This window comes from Lipotes vexillifer, unplaced genomic scaffold (genome assembly GCF_000442215.2).
Source record: "Lipotes vexillifer unplaced genomic scaffold, Lipotes_vexillifer_v1.1 scaffold417, whole genome shotgun sequence".
Taxonomy (NCBI): domain Eukaryota; kingdom Metazoa; phylum Chordata; class Mammalia; order Artiodactyla; family Lipotidae; genus Lipotes; species Lipotes vexillifer.
The window spans coordinates 419,623-434,360 of NW_006791294.1; positions in this window are offsets into that span (position 1 = coordinate 419,623).

The following is a 14,738-nucleotide window of genomic DNA, read 5'->3' on the forward strand; positions in this document are numbered from 1 at the left end:
CTACAACAGAGTTTTATGATACATTTTCTCTAAAACTGTAATTGTGGAGTTAACACAAGTCTTGGGGATAAAGGTTGGAGTCCTACGTTAAAGAAAGTCTGTATAGTCTAAGAGTTTGATGGTTCTGAAAAGGTTTGTCTTCTTTCCACTGAATCTGAGAAAACATGGGGAGATTATCTAACTTGCAAAAAAGAACCAATCATAATCAAATCTAATTTTACCTGGAACCATTGCCCCGTATTTCATTCATGAGTTTTAAATATTCTGTATCCGGGGTGGGATAGGGAGGGTGGGAGGGAGGGAGACGCAAGAAGGAAAAGATATGGGAACATATGTATACACAGAGCTGATTCATTTTGTTGTAAAGCAGAAACTAACACACCATTGTAAAGCAATTATACTCCAATAAAATGTTAAATATATAAATAAATAAATAAATAAATATTCTGTATCCTTCCCTGTCTTGTTTATAGAGAAAAATGCTGCACATCATGGCACCTGAATAAAAAGGTATTTTTATTTTTAGGTCCTTAGAGTTGTTTCCATTCTTTGCAAAATCCCTTGCCTAACTTATGATTCCTTTCATCAAGACTGGGCCAGAAGAGACAGGAAACGGAGATGGGGGAAGAGAGAAATAGAGATCTCTTTCACATTTCCCTTCTCAAAAAGGAGACTTAACTTTCTGATTTCACAATAGGAGGCAAAAGCATTACGAACCTCATTACACAGATAGGTTTAGGTGATCTGCCCCAAATCCCATAGCTAGAAAACTACTGTGAGGGGATATGAACTCTGCCCCTTCAACTCTGAGAGATTTCGGCCATGTGACACCGGGAAACAGACAGTCTCATTTCAACTGGATCCAGTGGTGACATGTTGAAAGGGGAAGAGAATTGTCCACTTTTTCAAGTTGACATGATCTTAACAGTGACCTTGAAAATCATGATAGGACCAAAGGAGAAAGTTCCCTCCTCCTGTGTCACTCATTTCACTTTTATTAAGTTAAAATGTCACCATTCTTTGCCCTACTTTTCCCTCCTCTGTCAAGTCTGCTCCACCCCAGTGAATCTTCATTCATTAATTTCTACATCCACATTTTTTTCATTCATTCAAACAAACATATAAGTGATTACCAAAAACCAGACGCTGCTCTGGAAATGGGAGCTATAGCACTGAAGTTAGACAATGGCCCTGCTTCTGGAGCTTATATCCTACTGTAAAAAGAGAGAGAAGTGTGATGTAAATGAGAAAGGAAAGAGCCAGCACATCCTTGGACAAAAGCCAAATGGGTCACATGATCAGGAGATGCCGGTCCCGGCAGAGCAGGAAAGCCCTTAAGGATAAACACTTCTCCTTACCTGCTTCCTTTGCTTGCTTCATCTTTTTTTGTCTCTCTCTTCAGAGCATCATGACCTACAGCAGGGAAGAAAGAGAGAGAAAAAAAAGCCTCAGAACTCTTTAATCAAACAAAATGGAATCCCGAGTTTAAATAAACACAGCAGATAAAGACAGAGCTACTCAGACTGACTAGAGAGTAGAGGTGAGAATCCAGTCTACTTGTTCTGTTTCCATTTTGCAAGGGCTCTTGGGTGGTGGTGTGGTTCAGAGGTCCATGGAACCATGAAGGCTCAAGAGAGCCAAGATAGAAACCACTGACAGTCTCCATTAGGTTATAGACCTAGCCTAGGGAACAGAGCAAAAATGTCTGGTCAACCTGCTTTTCAGGATGGCCTTTGGCCAGTGTAGCCAGAAGAGTCATCATGGCTCAGCCTCGCACTCCAGGGTCAGAACTTCTCTGTAAAGATGTGGACTGTACATTTTCCCCAGAGCATTCCATTTTGCATCCTTCTTGAAAAATGGGAAGACTGTAGGTAACCGGCCAAGAATTTAGGGACTCAGTATTTTACCCAAACAGTATTCATCTAAACATGGCTATCATAACTGCTGTTACATTCAGGTAGTTACTAATTCTAAGATTTTAACATAAACAATAAACCTACAAAACATGCATGCATGCTCTTATCTGTTTGCTCTCAATAGGCTTTTAGTGACTCAGATTATTTCTGTGTCTACAGACGTGTAGCCTTTTGGGGGAGATAGTAACAAAACAGAAACAAAAAGCTAACTTGTGGGAAATGAACCAATTTGACATTCTAAAATTAGCTAAGTTTTGTCACTTCTTTCTTCATTGTATTATTCTACCTACCCTTCTCCTCAGAAAAAGATTTCCAAGAACTGAAGTTTAGAATCTGATAAACCTCATCAAATCCCTCCAGAGCTTTACGATCTGCCATCTCTCTGACCTAAAGCAAACAGTTTAATTCCTTTTGCTTAGTATTCTTAACTGTAAAATGGGATAATAATAGTGTCAACTTCATAGGGTTGTGGGCGTTGGACTGAATGAGATAACATATGCTAAGAGTGTGACACAGTGCCTGGCACGGAATAAGTGCTCAATAAATGGTAGCTATTATTATATGTCGTGTATCTATTCTATCTTTTTAAAAAAATCTTAACACTTCCAGGCACAGGAGTTCACCTATAGCCTATACTCCACAACTGGGCGATTGTTTTTGGTTGACAACTATTAAGCTAAATCTTTAGATTTGAATCAGCCAAATATGATTAAACACCAACCATGACAACGCCTTGGGTCCTCCAGGCATTTTCACCTTTAATCCTTCCCTCCTTTAATCCTTCACGCAGCCCTGTGAGAACTGTATGACAGACTGGGAGTGGGATGGTGTGATTAACTAGAGTCTAACTATGTAACTTGAAATCCTAACTTTATTCCAGCTAGTTACTTGACTTTGGGGAAATTACTTCTCTCAGCAGGTTCAACTTTCCTCAAAGGGTTGTAATAAAAATTTAAAGATATAACACAGGTAAACATACATGTGGTGTCTGGTGTACAATAAGCATTCAATAACATTAGATTCCATTATAGCAGAAGCTCTTTAATCAATCTCCGCTTAACTAACTTAACAGTCTCCATTGCTTCAGTAAAACACTGTGACTGATGCTTACTAGTCCCTGGATCTCGTTTGCCTGCACACCTGTGCTTCTAGTGGGTAAATTCTATGCAAACCAGATCACCTATAACTGTTTATGCTATCTGTTCCTGCTACTGAAAGCATACACATGGTACATAAATTGGTGAATATTAGTGAAAACTAATTTTTCAATGAAAATTAAGTTGAAATATTTGGAAACTGGAAAGGAAATTGAACTAGGCTTGAGGGGAAAAAAATCATATAAAATGAAAAACATCATTAAAATATCTAAAAATAGTCTACATGCATTGCTTCACAATGTATTCTTTTTAATTTCCTCTTAATTAAAAAAAGAAACAGAACTCTCAATGTGTGTTAAGGGTATGGTTTACATAAGAAAGATGGAGGACTCAAATACTCAAAGAAAAAGTCCTTGTCCTAAATATGATTAGCAAATGAATGGAAATTTATATGTTTTCATTTAAAATAAATTCTACTACATTAGCTGTTATTTCCATATAATAGATATAAATGTGGTAGGCAGAATAATAGCCACCCCAAAATATCCATGTCCTAATTCCCAGAACATGTGACTATATTAACCGTATATGGCAAGGGACAATGAAAGTTGCAGACAGAATTAAGGTTGCTAATCAGTTGACCTTGAGATGGAGAGATGATCCCAGGTTATCCAGGCAGGCCTAACATAATCACATGGGTCCTTAAAAGTGGAAGAGGGAGGCAGAAGAGGAGGTCAGAGTAAAGTGATGGGAAAGGATTCAACCAGCAGTTGCTGAAGAGTTAGGAGCCAAGCAGTGTGGGCTGTGTCCAGAAGCTGGAAAAGGAAAGGAAGTGGATTCTCCCCTGGAGCCTCCAGAAGAAACACAGGCTTGCCAACATCTTGATTTTAGCCTACTGAGACCTGTGTCAGACTTCTGAACTGCAGAACTGTAAGACAACAAATGTATGTTGTTTTTAGACACTAAGTCTGTGGCCATTTGTTATGGCAGCAACAAGAAACTAATACAGTAACACCAAGGCCCAGAGGGTTTAATGACTTGCCTAAGGTTATGTGATAAACCCAGCCTTCTCACTTCAGTACAGGATTCTTTCTACTATTGTCCACCTCCTTGTTTAACATAACAAAAATTAAACGTTACACTTCTTAGAATCGTATGATAACTGATAGTTAAGCAGCCACTATTCTATTACTGTTGTTTTGGCTTTAAACTACCATTTCCTAAATGTTTATAATGTGTCAGGCTCTAGAAAGGTCACTGCATACAGAATTATTTTTAATTCTGAACTCAATCTGTAATGCACAAATATTCTCTGGTGGGGAATAACTGGTTACTTGCGTAGAGCTGACCAACGGAAAAAGACAGAGCTGAAGTTTAAGTTCAACTACCTAACTCAAAAACGGGGAGGGGGAAGGGTAAGCTGGGACAAAGTGAGAGAGTGGCATGGACTTATATATACTACCAAATGTATAACAGCTAGTGGGAAGCAGCCGCATAGCACAGGGAGATCAGCTCAGCTCAGTGCTTTGTGTCCACCTACAGGGGTGGGATAGGGAAGGTGGGAGGGAGATGCAAGAGCGAGGAGATATGTTGATATATGTATATGTATAGCTGATTCACTTTGTTATAAAGCAGAAACCAACACACCATTGTAAAGGAATTATACTGCAATAAAGATGTTAAAAAAAAAAAAAAACCTGTGGAAAGAAGCCCCGTTGTAACTTTGCATGCTCTGCATCCCTCTCTCCTCTTTCTCCCCCATCAAATGACCAGGACCATTATGAAACTTCCTGGAGCCCTAACTCTCTATACTTAGTTAACGTCTCACAGCGTGAACAGCCCCTAGCAGAAACCTGAAAGGTTTCCCTGGAGGGATCCAGAATTTAGATGCAGGTGGGAAAACAAAGTTAGATAAAGCATCACATTGACAGAGAGCCCTCCCTTCCTAGAACTGCAGTGCTAAGAGCCTCATTTTGGAACACAGCACCTCCTGCTCAATACACAGTAAATGACTTTCTTACATCCTCTTCAAGAAATGGGAAATATTGAATGAATTCATCTAAGAGCCAGCACAGAGTATAAGCTATTTGCCTCATGTTGTTACGACAATGAATGGTACCCTTTAATAACTGAAGCCTCCAAAGCGCCTCCCCTCTCTTTAAATTCCTTTTTAACCACAGTTCTGCTTATTCCTTTAGATCTCGAAAGCCTTCTTACAAGGCTGAATATATTACTTGTTTGTAGCACGGTATTTAAATACCCTCTGTTTGATTTTTTTTCCTACTAACCTTAACCTCCTCTCCTGAAGTATTATCACCTTTGCATTTCCTAAATCCAGCATAAACCTAACAGGGAGAATTTAAATTTCCATCACTGCAGAGAGGAACAGTATTTTTTTTTTGCGATATGTGGGCCTCTCACTGTTGTGGCCTCTCCCGTTGTGGAGCACAGGCTCCGGACACTCAGGCTCAGCGGCCGTGGTTCACGGGCCCAGCCGCTCCGCGGCATGTGGGATCCTCCCGGACCGGGGCACGAACCCGTATCCCCTGCATCGGCAGGCGGACTCTCAACCACTGCGCCACCAGGGAGGCCCAGGAACAGTATTTTTTAAAACACTAATTTTAGTTAGGGGATTTGAAACCAAAGTCCCTGAGCACAGCTTCCCCTCCCCAAAGTTGAAAACAATGGAATATGTTTTATTAATATTTAATACTGACTGTGCACCAGCCAAATGCACAGTTCTTCCACGCTGATGTACACGGTACCCTCCTGGGTGTTCCCAAACTAATGATCAGTTTTTCTCCCACGTCAATTTAGTTAACCGTAGTTGACGCTCAAATTAGCTCCAAATTCCACTCAAAGGGGCCAGATCCTTTTCTCTCGACCAAAAAAAAAACAAAAAAGGTATTTTTTTTTTTTAGAAAGACAAGTGGGGAAATGAAAGAAAGGCTGTGAAATAAGTTACATACAAAAAAATAGAAACCAATTTCCTTTTTCTAAGTTGAATGGTCTTCAACCCAGTAAATACACGTTAGTTTAAGAATCTGAGTTCCAGCCTTTAAACCAGTAGGTCCTTCTTACCTGTACCAATATTTCTTCACCTGCTCACTTTAAAGGCTCTCCTCCATATCCTTTCCAGCAATCATTGGAGGGAAGATATTTATTTTCTTTAATGCTTTGCCAATCTGTGTTTGCAGCATAAATGCAAATACTTGTCTACTTGTTATTTTCTTCACTCATCTCCCCAGGCCACTGCCAACCTCCCTTGCTTCATGTCCCTTGTGCTGGAGGAAAGCCCAGGATTTCCAACGTTTTAGCACCAGGTGTTGCATCAACACTACAAAGTGGTACTTGGTTTCCCCACCAGGAAACCAAGTACCTGTGTCACACTCGGGCTTGTGCAATCAGCCATTAAGCTACACATTTCTACCTGTTCTCTGACATTAAATCCTTCTCATTTCTGAAAGCCATTTTCACTGACCTGGACAGAGTCTACATATATTATTTATAATTTCCAGGGCTAAAAATTGTTAGATTGAAAAGAGCTCAAGAATTAGCTCTTAACCACACCCCCTTAATTTACAAACTAATAAAACTGAGCCAGAGTGATTCCATCTTTCTGTCCTTTCTCCCTTCACTTCCAATTTCTTCTTCCTTCCCTCCCACTTGGCTCATTTGCCCCCCTTCCTCCTTTCATTTTACAAACACCTGTTGAGTGACTTCTTCGTGCCCGGCACAGTTCCAGGTGCTGAAGATATAGATAGCAGTGTCCAAGGCAGACATCCCCTGTCCTCATAGGACTTACATTCTGGTGGAAAACATGAACACAAAGCAGAAAATTAAGTATTCATTTGCAACTGTGATCAATGCTGCCCAGGAGGACAAGATGGCATGAAATCAAATAACAAAGGGGGTGTTGGTACGACCTATTTGGGCAAATTACTCATCTGTATTAAACCTCTCAAAATGTTCATTCATTTTAGTCTAGAAATGGCACTAGAAATGTGCTCAAATATGTATTCACTTAGGAAATCGTTACAGGTGTTTTCTACCATAGCAAAGAAGCCATGAATGCCCCTCTTGAACAATTGCATTAGGTTAAGTAAAATATGACATAGCCATATGATGAATTAATAAGTGCTTGTTCAGGGCTTCCCTGGTGGCACAGTGGTTGAGAGTCTGCCTGCCGATGCAGGGGATGCAGGTTTGTGCCCCAGTCCGGGAAGATCCCACATGCCGCGGAGCGGTTGGGCCTGTGAGCCATGGCCGCTGAGCCTGCGCATCCGCAGCCTGTGCTCCACAGGAGAGGCCACAACAGTGAGAGGCCCGCGTACCGCAAAAAAAAATAAAAAATAAGTGCTTGTTCAAAATTCTGCTGTAGAAGGATATTGGTTTGGAGAAATGTTAACAATATTAAGTGAAGAAAGAGAAAGCCTATAAAACAGTACACATAATATGATCCTATTTCACACAAAATACAAAGTGAGGCGAGTGGTACAGATGAACCAAAGTCAGGAGGAGGCCCACCAGCATCTTGCCAGGACCTGTCTTCAAGGAAAGGGATTATGGATGATTCACTCCTTCATAATTTTTCAGTTATCCAGATTTTCTTAAATAAGTCTGTGTTACTTATGCAATGGATCCGTTTAATATTGTTTAAAAGTATGTGCTCAGTCATATGAGTATCTCCAGCACACAGGTCATGCAGTCATTAAGCATCTGTTGAACAAACTTAAGATATTGAAGAGGGGAAAGTTAAAAGTGCGTGTGTGTGTGCGTGTGTGTGTTACTAGTTTGATTGTAGTTAAAGGCTTGTGAAGTTTTGTAAATATCATATGAAACAGCTTCCTTCCATGGGAAGTTTTCAAATGCCTCATTATATTGTACCTATGCTGTGTAAATTCTGAAAGAAAAAAAATTAGTTGTTGAAAACATATAAATCCCAAAATTGGAAATGTGGGCTTCTCATAATAAGAATGATAATAATGGCTCATCACATTGAATAGCCCTTATAAATGCAAATTCACTTTCAAGTTCTTTCACATTTATTATTTATTACTTTCTGTCAGATATAAGCTCCTTGTATCCTAATATTGCAGTCACCCCTTACACCTTCAAATAAAGAAGAGTATAAGGTTCAGTTAAAATTCTGTATTCAAATATCTAATCAGCGTTAACTTTTTCATCAATAACCTTTCAGGGATTCCAGGGTCATTCATTAGGTGGTCAGAAATGTCTGAAATCTCTTGTATGCTAACTTCTTCAGTTTAAAAATAAAGCCTATAAATACAGCTGTCAAATGGAAGAATTCTTAGGTGTAGCATTGGAGCTTGTATAGATTGCAGATCCAGGCCACAGAGAGACAGAGAGAAGGTTTGCAGGCAATAGGCTTCTCAGGATCAATTATGAAGATACTGTGAAGATACAGAATAGAATGCTGTATATTATATGGTGAAATCAGGATTTTCTTAGCACGCGTGCCAAAAGATTTTAATCTCACCCAAGTGAACATTTTTTTTTTTTTTTTTGGATTTGCATCACTTGAATCTATCCTTGGGACGAAATGAAATAATTAAAGATGATATTCTTCTCACGTTGTTTTTTTTTTTTTTTTTTTTTTTTGCAGTACGCGGGCCTCTCACTGCTGTGGCCTCTCCCGTTGGGGAGCACAGGCTCCGGACGCGCAGGCTCAGCGGCCATGGCTCACGGGCCCAGCCGCTCCGCGGCATGTGGGATCCTCCCGGACCGGGGCACGAACCCACATCCCCTGCATCGGCAGGCGGACTCTCAACCACTGCGCCACCAGGGGAGCCCCTCACGTTATATTTTTGCTTAACAAAAATGAGTGATAATCCTTGGCTTTTATCTGACATTAAAGATGACTGCATTTCTCATTCAAATGGAACATGCATCCCATTTGGGTGTCTTTTGTGCCACCTGCATTCTTGAATACTGTCCGTACCCTATTTCTGAGTACTCACAAATTAATGTTGACTAGAAAAGATTGTAAATGAAGTCTAGGCCAGGGCTTTAAAAAACAGAGAACAGAAGGAGGTGCCCAAAGCAGAGGCCGAAACTTGGACTCCCTTCAATTTTGCAAAAGGCAGATTAACTATGTGAAAAACTACCTTGCGTCTCAAAAACTAATTAGACAATCTTTTTTGTTCCCAAATGTCTTGGATGAGACATTACATCCTAAGGATTTTAACAGACGTTAGTGGGGAACAGGATTAGCTGGTCAAATCAGTTTGGGAAAAACCAATGAGTTTGTTAACTGCATTAACCAAGTTAAACCATGTATTTACTATGATGCTTCTCAGAAACCTTAATCTGCCGATAATGAGCACATATGAACAGGGGAGGGCGCTGCTTTCCACACTCCCCATAGTACTCTTTTTCCATGACACACATTTTTCAAGATTTCACTGGGTGTTTTCTAACATTACAAAAAAATTACGCTTCGATCTTTGTAATTAATGAAGATCACACAAGAGTTAAATGTAAAGAATAGTGTCAAGTAGAGAAATGAAAAAGTGAGATGGTGCTACTAAGCATAGGGTACCATGATGGAAAGAATAAGTCCTTTGAATTCACATCAATCCAACCTTATGTCTGACTTACACTATTCATTCGTGGTGTGATCTGAACCAAGTCACTTAACTTTCTGAGCCTTCACTGACTCAGCTCTAAAATTAGAGAAATAGCCGCCACCTTTATCATTTGGTTCTTTGAAGAATAAAGGAAATAGAGCATGCACCTTTCCTAGGCTAGGACCTAGTAGCTGGATGATACACCCTCCTCCCTAAGGATGAAAGAGATGGACATGCGAATTCTAGGTTCTAGGATTCATTCTCTGAGCTTTGCTGAACCCCAGTGCTCTAATCTATAAAGTGGGGATAAAATACTCATGTAGAGAGTCACTGAGAAAACTGTGGAAAACCATATATGTAGCTTCTAGTAAGTGGTTAATAAATCCTAGCCCTTCCCAGAGTTTGACATGTGCTAGATCTTCAATAGGCATTTGTGAAATTTAATCGAATCACTCCGTTAATTGTAATTCAGGCTTCCCCCCTACCAAATGGCTTTAATATTTTAGTCAATTGCAGTTTAATGGTCAATTGAGTTTATGAGCCAATTACTTGAAATCCTTAACATTACAACCCAAACATCCAAGGATAGAAGTAATTTAACCTACTAGCCACTTTTTCTGAGCTTTGCTTAAAATCTGAAGTATTACAATTATCAAAACTATATTTATGGGCTTCCCTGGTGACGCAGTGGTTGAGAGTCCGCCTGCCGATGCAGGCGACACGGCTTCGTGCCCCGGTCCGGGAGGATCCCACATGCCGCGGAGCGGCTGGGCCCGTGAGCCATGGCCGCTGAGCCTGCGCGTCCGGAGCCTGTGCTCCGCAACGGGAGAGGCCACAGCAGTGAGAGGCCCACGTACTGCCAAAAAAAAAAAACAAAAACAAAAACAAAAACTATATTTATGCACCCATTTCTCAATGCTTTGAGACATTCAAAACTAGTTGAACCCAACAAGCATTTGCCTTTTTCTCCTCTTTGCATATTTCCTTTCCTGTTACATTTTCTTCTTCATATTTAAAGATGAAAAAAGTTCTGCTTTTTATTTGTCTTATGTGATTAATTGTTCCCTCCGTGTAGCAATAATTTTTCTCCAGTCATAAAGTAATGTAAACCAGAACTACTTTTAAACATACAGGGCTCATTTTATTTCCATTCATTTCTATTTTAAATGACTAGGGAACAGTCAAACTATGCCATCAACCAATTGTCAGTGGTGGCGAGAGTGACATGTGGTGTTACTATCTCAAATATTACCAGGAACTTGGGAAAGAGTGACAAAAAGATATCACGTGATAAGCCAGAGGAGAGATTCACAATCACTGTCTTGCCTTCATGACATAATTCAGTGGGTCTCAATGGGCACTGTATGGCCTCATAGGGAACATTTTGGAAATATGAAGGGACTTTTCCTACGGTTGTCACAATGAATAGGGGATGGGGTAGCCATGACCATGATTTGGAAAATGGGGTCCAGGGATACTGGACATCTCTGTATCAAAGAACAAAGGATGCTCTTGTATTCTGAGTGACTTTGAAATGTCCCCATGGATGTCCATGGAGGTAGCAATGGACATAATATTTTAATATTACATCATTCATATTATGAACCTAGAATGTAACGCCCTTCACATGCAAATCTAATATCTTTTTCACAGTTTTAACCACTCAATTTTCCAGAAGCACAATGTCTGTGTAAACTGATATAAGCTTTTACTGCAGTTCATAACTTTACCGAGTCATTCATTCATTCATTGTTTTGGAAAACCTCAGCATCTTCCAGATACAACAACCAACACAATATACCTCCATTAGTTGTATAGATGTGTACAAATAGGCAATTTTATATCTAAGTGCAAACATTTGACAACTACATTTTGCCTTCTAGCATGGTCAGGACTAAACGTTCCTGTATTAAAATACACATTATATTATTATTGCTATAAATCACAGTAGTTTTCTCTTATTTCTCATTTATATTATGATTAGGACATTATATTTTAAAATTATATGGTAAGTTGGTCATATTACCAATGAATTTTACTTTACTTCATAAGACTAAAAGATATAGTATGAAATATTTGTTATAAAAATTGACATTGGGGGCTTCCCTGGTGGCGCAGTGATTGAGAATCTGCCTGCTGATGCCGAGGACACGGGTTCGAGCCCTGGTCTGGGAAGATCCCACATGCTGCGGAGCAACTAGGCCCGTGAGCCTACAACTACTGAGCCTGCACGTCTGGAGCCTGTGCTCCGCAACAAAAGAGGCCGCGACAGTGAGAGGCCCGCGCACCGCGATGAAGAGTGGCCCTCGCTCGCCGCAACTAGAGAAAGCCCTCGCACAGAAACGAAGACCCGACACAGCCAAAAATAAATTTAAAAAAAAAAATTGACATTGGTTTGGATAGAGTTAAGATCCACTGTTATAAGAAATAACAGCACCAATAACAGCACCAATATTCCATGCATGTCCATGTATTTTGCTAATAATTCCCAACACACATGAGCTACAATTAAAGAAGGATGTTTGTGAATTCCTCCCGCCTGGAAGAATAACACTTGTTTTCAGGACTACACCATGTGTCCCCCGTAAACCAGGGAGGTAGCAATTTAACACAGGTTCATTAAGCATCTCTTAAGTGCAAGGCACTATTCTGAGTAATAAGCAGAACCCATTTCCCCCACTTTCAGGTCTCAACTAACTGTGGTCAAACTAGACTTGAAGATCTCATCAAAAACCAGGCAAATGAGATGAAAGTTACTCGGTTTCGTGTTTCAAGTTGCAGCAAGATTTTCTCATTAAAACATTTTTATTGTGCAAATACTTATCTACAAGCATTTGTCCTTTTCTAGGAGAGCTCTGTGTAAGTACTTGGCTCTATAATAAAGATTTTTAATTTGTAGTAGCATCCAGGATGTAAAACATTACCAGACTGCAAACCCAAAGTGCTATAAGTTTTAGGACATTGGAGATTATTTACTAAATTATTGACAACCATATTGTTTGAAAGACTTGCAAGTTAAAAGTGCATATTTAAAGAGAAAGACTGCTGACGTGGAATCTCTTAGGCTCTGATCTATCAGTCAGTATGCAACCTTATCTTCATAGAACACCTTTGAAATCAACAAGAATTCTGCTGATTTAAGGAGACAGGAGCCTCCAATAGTAATGTGTGTGCCGTGGGTACCCCACCTCTCACAGAAGGACTCCACGCCACAGGTCTGACTACAAAGTCAGGCACCTATTCTTCCCCTTCTAACATGTAAGTGATGAGACATATTCTTTTTCAAAGGGAACAGCTAAACTGTACAAATTCAGGCTTCAAAGCCATAGGTCTTCCAAATTACCATAAATATCCAACATTTATACACATATATGCAGGACACTGATATAATTAACAAGCTGAAATAAAGATGAACTCTGATACCATTGTAATGGTTCATTTTAAGTGTCAACTTGACTGCCCTAAGGGATGCCCAGACAGTTGGAAAAACATTATCTCTGGGTATGTCTGTGAGTGTGTGCCTGGAAATGATTAGCATTCTATCTGGTAGATGGAGCAAAGAACCACTCTCACCAACGTGAGTAGCACCATGCAATCCATCGGGTGCCTGAACGGAACAGAAAGGTGAGGGAAGGGTGAATTCTCTCTCTCTCCTTGAGCTGGAATGCCCATCTTTTCCTGTCCTTGGACACAGAAGCTCCTGTTCTCGGACCTTCTGACCCCAAGACTTAAACCAGTAGCCCACCGTCTCTCAGGACTTCGGACTTGGACTGAATTATACCACTGACTTTCCTGGTTCTCCAGCTTGCAGACAGCAGATTGTGGAGCATCTTAGCCTCCATAACCACATAAGCCAATTGCTATCATAAATCTCCTCTTATATCTACATTTATATCTATATCTATTACTATATATCTATATCTACGTCTATATCCTATTGGTTGATTCTCTGGAGAACACTGACTTATACCACCATTTTACAAAAATATATCTGCCTTTTGATGAAACACTTTGAAAGGTGGAATATTAAAACACAAAAAAAGGCCTTCTGATTTCTTAACTAAAACAGCTGCTATGTCAACCGCATCACTGTAACACCTCACCCTGCTTTGTTTGTTATAGTACTTATAGCTCTTAATTTTTATTTGAAAGACTTGTCTGTTGTTGCCGTACACTCCCACCCAGGAATATAAGATCTCCAACAACCAGAATTTTGTCTGTCACATTAATCTCTACATCTCCAATGCCTACCCACAATGACTGATGTAGAACAATAACTTTTTGGTGAATAAGTGACCAAATGTTACCTTATCTTCCAGATCAGTAATTTCAAGCTGAAGGGGGAGATGCAGATAAATAGAAGAATTTGTGGACTGTTAAATATTGTGAGTATATCTTCTGAGATGGTGGCTCTAGGTTATACTATGTCTAATGGAAACTTAGAGCTTTTGGAACTTGCTAGGGTTTCCAAAGTCCTCATAACGTGTGGGAGGCTGATTAAAATCAGTGCACCTTACATGCTTGGTCATTTTTAATAGAAACAGAATACAAAGCACTTTTCCCTTTAACCTCCCCTAACTAATCTCTGGCTATCTAGAGACTGGACTTGACAGAACTGGGTCACGCAGAGACTGAGCATCTTCTTGGACTGATCTTAGAGACTGGATTGTTTCAGAGGCCTCATTAGGCTGTTCATTAGAAGTCACGCTAGGTCAGACAAAGTCCCTGGGATAATGAGAAAATCCCCATTTTCCCTGACACCTGTCCTGAAAGTGGAGTCTTATGCTCTGGATGCAGAGAGTTACAGATGGAACAGTTCTCACTGCTTTGTGCATTCAGATGGGGAAACAGTCTCGGTCAGGAAAGCTACCCTTTCAATGTTTTTGTTTTTATTCAAATCTGTCTTAGAAATCACCTTGCTACGCATTCACCTGACACAAGACCCTTGGACACTGATTATCTTGTCTAACATGGGACTTTGGAAACGTCTAAGCTTCTTCACGGTATTGGTTGAAAATGGCCAGCTAACATTTTATAGGCTCTGCTTAATTTATACTTAGAGCTAAGACAGTTTATGATTTCAATTCATAAAATGACTCTATTTCAGGACACAAATAATAAGAGTGGAGCGGTTC